At 53.9% G+C, this 5000-nt stretch overlaps 1 non-coding gene across 1 annotated transcript in view; it reads left to right on the top strand.

Annotated features, from left to right (window-relative positions):
• Positions 1–4731: 4731 nt before the first annotated feature.
• Positions 4732–5000, top strand: part of LOC124728200 — a 1909-nt gene continuing 1640 nt past the window's right edge. The window contains exon 1 of the ribosomal RNA XR_007007239.1: positions 4732–5000. This exon is cut by the window's right edge and continues 1640 nt beyond it. This is a non-coding gene — a ribosomal RNA (small subunit ribosomal RNA).

Raw genomic sequence — 5000 nt, forward strand, 5'->3', positions numbered from 1 at the left:
CCTGCAGCCTCTGTCGACCATAGCACCCATTCTCCAGTGGCTCTGCCGCACGAAGCCGTGGACCGGCAATGACTCCACCCGCACCCGTTCGTGGACCACCCCAACCGCCAAACGCGCACCTCCAGCGGATGAACGGCGGACGTTTCCCGCACTCGTAAAGTGCAATCCACCCCTATAACTTGCGTTTCATGAAGAGTTATTTCCAATATGCGACATTCCCGCTGTCCCTATACATGAGCCGCGACCTGTACCACTTACGAGCGAGAGACGCGATCGCGTTGCTCACTGTACGGCGTCCGATACCGAGCCATCAGCATGTCGGTCCCCATGCGCGTTGCACTCGCACTCGCACTCGCAAAAACGTGGGGCAAATATATTACGCGGAAGAGTTATAACAGACCGAGCCCCACTGCATGGGGGGAGTCTTTGTCACTAATGTACACAGATAGAACATTGTGGACTGGAACCAGATTACCCGTACACACGGCGCTGATTAGTAATCAATGCAGAGCCATCAAACTACAGAAAATATATACAACTGTCCGTATACATGCTGAAAGAGTCTGCCCACAATGGGAACCACACGTCAGCCAGACACTCTGATCACGCACCACTCTCTGCTTCTAACAGGCGCACATACAATATGTAAGCACCAGCATGGAACAACATCCAGTGCATCCTCTCCGCCACATTACACAATCCACACTATCACAACCAGACCAGGAGGTCCATGCGGAAAATAGAATATCCCACCCTTTCGACATCCACCATTGCGCAGATAAGGCACCAACACCCACACATGTCCTATACAACGGTGCACCCAACATCACAATAGTACCTCCTGTCACAGCGCACAAACAATGACATGAGTCAAAGACACAGGTCTGACACAAGCATAGAATTGGAGCGCCGCCTCTAATAAGCCAAAGGTGCATCCTGACGTGACAAATCTCATCATGTCACAAGCATTCACTTACTATAATCACTATCAACGAACCTGCCGCCCCGCCCCCCCCCCCCCCCCCACACCTTTCCTTACAACAACGTGTAACCTAACCTAACCCATGTTGTACCTTAACCTAACCCATGTTGTACCTTAACCTAACCCATGTTGTGCCTTAACCTAACCCATGTTGTGCCTTAACCTAACCCATGTTGTCCCCTAACCTAACCCAAGTTGTCCCCTAACCTAACCCATGTTGTCCCTTAACCTAACCCATGTTGTGCCTTAACCTAACCCATGTTGTGCCTTAACCTAACCCATGTTGTCCCCTAACCTAACCCATGTTGTCCCCTAACCTAACCCATGTTGTGCCTTAACCTAACCCATGTTGTCCCCTAACCTAACCCATGTTGTGCCTTAACCTAACCCATGTTGTCCCCTAACCTAACCCATGTTGTCCCCTAACCTAACCCATGTTGTCCCCTAACCTAACCCATGTTGTGCCTTAACCTAACCCATGTTGTGCCTTAACCTAACCCATGTTGTCCCCTAACCTAACCCAAGTTGTCCCCTAACCTAACCCATGTTGTCCCCTAACCTAACCCATGTTGTGCCTTAACCTAACCCATGTTGTGCCTTAACCTAACCCATGTTGTGCCTTAACCTAACCCATGTTGTCCCCTAACCTAACCCATGTTGTCCCCTAACCTAACCCATGTTGTGCCTTAACCTAACCCATGTTGTCCCCTAACCTAACCCATGTTGTGCCTTAACCTAACCCATGTTGTCCCCTAACCTAACCCATGTTGTCCCCTAACCTAACCCATGTTGTCCCCTAACCTAACCCATGTTGTGCCTTAACCTAACCCATGTTGTGCCTTAACCTAACCCATGTTGTCCCCTAACCTAACCCATGTTGTCCCCTAACCTAACCCATGTTGTCCCCTAACCTAACCCATGTTGTCCCCTAACCTAACCCATGTTGTCCCCTAACCTAACCCATGTTGTCCCCTAACCTAACCCATGTTGTCCCCTAACCTAACCCATGTTGTCCCCTAACCTAACCCATGTTGTCCCCTAACCTAACCCATGTTGTCCCCTAACCTAACCCATGTTGTGCCCTAACCTAACCCATGTTGTGCCCTAACCTAACCCATGTTGTGCCCTAACCTAACCCATGTTGTGCCTTAACCTAACCCATGTTGTCCCCTAACCTAACCCATGTTGTCCCCTAACCTAACCCATGTTGTCCCCTAACCTAACCCATGTTGTCCCCTAACCTAACCCATGTTGTCCCCTAACCTAACCCATGTTGTGCCTTAACCTAACCCATGTTGTCCCCTAACCTAACCCATGTTGTCCCCTAACCTAACCCATGTTGTCCCCTAACCTAACCCATGTTGTCCCCTAACCTAACCCATGTTGTCCCCTAACCTAACCCATGTTGTCCCCTAACCTAACCCATGTTGTCCCCTAACCTAACCCATGTTGTCCCCTAACCTAACCCATGTTGTGCCCTAACCTAACCCATGTTGTCCCCTAACCTAACCCATGTTGTGCCTTAACCTAACCCATGTTGTGCCTTAACCTAACCCATGTTGTCCCCTAACCTAACCCATGTTGTCCCCTAACCTAACCCATGTTGTGCCTTAACCTAACCCATGTTGTGCCGTAACCTAACCCATGTTGTGCCTTAACCTAACCCATGTTGTGCCTTAACCTAACCCATGTTGTGCCTTAACCTAACCCATGTTGTGCCTTAACCTAACCCATGTTGTGCCTTAACCTAACCCACGTTGTCCCCTAACGTAACCCACGTTGTCCCCTAACGTAACCCACGTTGTCCCCTAACGTAACCCACGTTGTCCCCTAACGTAACCCACGTTGTCCCCTAACGTAACCCACGTTGTCCCCTAACGTAACCCACGTTGTCCCCTAACGTAACCCACGTTGTCGCCTATCGTAACCCACGTTGTCGCCTAAACCTGCTCTGTAATTGTTATACGACTCGTTCAATTAGTGTAGTGTTGCCCACCCGCAACCCTCGCAATATAGTTCGCTACTCGCACTGCCCGCTCCCCTGTGTATCGCTTCATGTTAAACACCTTGCAAGTCTTGCTGACTTTCCACATGCTCCTGCTGTACACTGTAATGTGGATGGCAGCAGGGCGTACATGCCGCCCCCCCCCCCCCCCCCACCTCTCCCCACGTCCCCACCTTGCCCCCTGCCTTCGCAAGGTGGTTGGTGACAAGTTTGCATGTTCAATGCCCTTCGCATGCGACGTACGCAGGCTACGTTGTGGTGCGGCCTGTGTCAACTGTCCGCTGATGTCGTACGCGTGAACCACAATCTGTACTGCACATTCGTCCTTATGTACTGAATGATACATCGTGGCACATGTGTGACCGTACAACGACTGCGCCCAAAAACGGCGGACCATACAGTGCAAATATTGTGCACGCAGCTACGTGTCGTCTCCCTATGAGAGCTGGATTGCAGTGTGGTACGCCATAGAGACGTGTGGGAGGAACGGACGCCGTGGATGGCGATCAGCATGAGCTGTCTGTTGATGTATTCGGACCTAGTCGTCTCTCCTCACACACCGTGATGGCATGGTGCAGCGCGTTCCATATCTGCGACATGCTACAGAAGCCGGTTGACAGTCGTTCGAGCAATGGACATCGCATACGTACGGGGGCCACCTTCCACGTATTGTCTAGGCGTGCACATTTTGTTGCGTGTATGTGGGCAGACGTAGTGTGGCGTGACACCTGACACAGGCATGCAATAATGGTTGAAGTTGCAAATGGCGATGGACGCCTACGTTTTCTGGTGAAGTTACGCAAATGAAGAAATGGTAACCCGTTGTGGTGCGGTTGTTCTCGCTAGGGGTGAATCGGTGATGGCGACGATAGGTTGAGGTACTAACCGGTTGTTCCAGCGATACCCACCATGCCGACGAAACTGAACGGCATCTGGGTGTGAAGCGATACGCGGCGGTGGCTGGGTGGGACCGTCCCCGGCCGGTGAGGGGGCGCCTCCCGGCGTGCTGGCCGCGCGGTGCGTGGGCGCACGCGCTACAGCCGGCTGGTGGGGGCGGCCAGTGGCAGGCGCGCCGGCCGACGGACGCGGCAGGCGTCGCAGCTGCGCGCCGGCGCACCCTGCGCGCGGCGCCGTGCGGCCAAAGTAGGTCCTCGCGGGCCCGGTGCGAAGCGCGGTGGACATCTGCAGTGTGCTGGTCCGATTGAGGACTGTGTGCGTTGAGGATGCGCCGCCGCCCGGCGCTCGGCGCCGCGACGCCGTCTGCTGCTCGGTCGCCCCAGCGGTTCTCGCTGGTGGTTTGTATCGCAGCTGTGCGGATGTGTTGGCGTGTGCGCTGTGCTGGGAGAGTTCGCTTCGGCACCCAAGTGGGGCTTTTGTCCTTCTGTGGCGCTGGCGTTGGAGCTGCCGGTCACCGTAGGTGGCGCGTGTTGTCTCCCGCCGGCAATGCCACGACAGCACGCTCCCGGGCCTCTGTCGGCAGCGGCAAGCTCAGTTGGGAGCACGGGTGGTCGCACCGAAAGCGTCTACTCGCCTAACTCCGGGCGATTGCGCCTCTCTCGAACCCGACCAAGTACTTGGGACGGCGCTGCGCGCCGCCGGGACCTGAGAGGGTTTCGAGGTGTATTGTGCAGGGGAGCTCAGCCTCCTCCTGTTTGCAGAATGATTGAGCGGACGCTTGCGTGTTCGCGCGGGCCCCCGGGACACACTCCCGGGCGGCCGGCTGCTCAGCTCTAGTTGACGCAGCTCCCTGGTTGATCCTGCCAGTAGTCATATGCTTGTCTCAAAGATTAAGCCATGCATGTCTCAGTACAAGCCGCATTAAGGTGAAACCGCGAATGGCTCATTAAATCAGTTATGGTTCCTTAGATCGTACCCACGTTACTTGGATAACTGTGGTAATTCTAGAGCTAATACATGCAAACAGAGTCCCGACCAGAGATGGAAGGGACGCTTTTATTAGATCAAAACCAATCGGTCGGCTCGTCCGGTCCGTTTGCCTTGGTGACTCTGAAT

The sequence above is a fragment of the Schistocerca piceifrons genome, unplaced genomic scaffold (genome assembly GCF_021461385.2).
Source record: "Schistocerca piceifrons isolate TAMUIC-IGC-003096 unplaced genomic scaffold, iqSchPice1.1 HiC_scaffold_1138, whole genome shotgun sequence".
Taxonomy (NCBI): Eukaryota; Metazoa; Arthropoda; class Insecta; order Orthoptera; family Acrididae; genus Schistocerca; species Schistocerca piceifrons.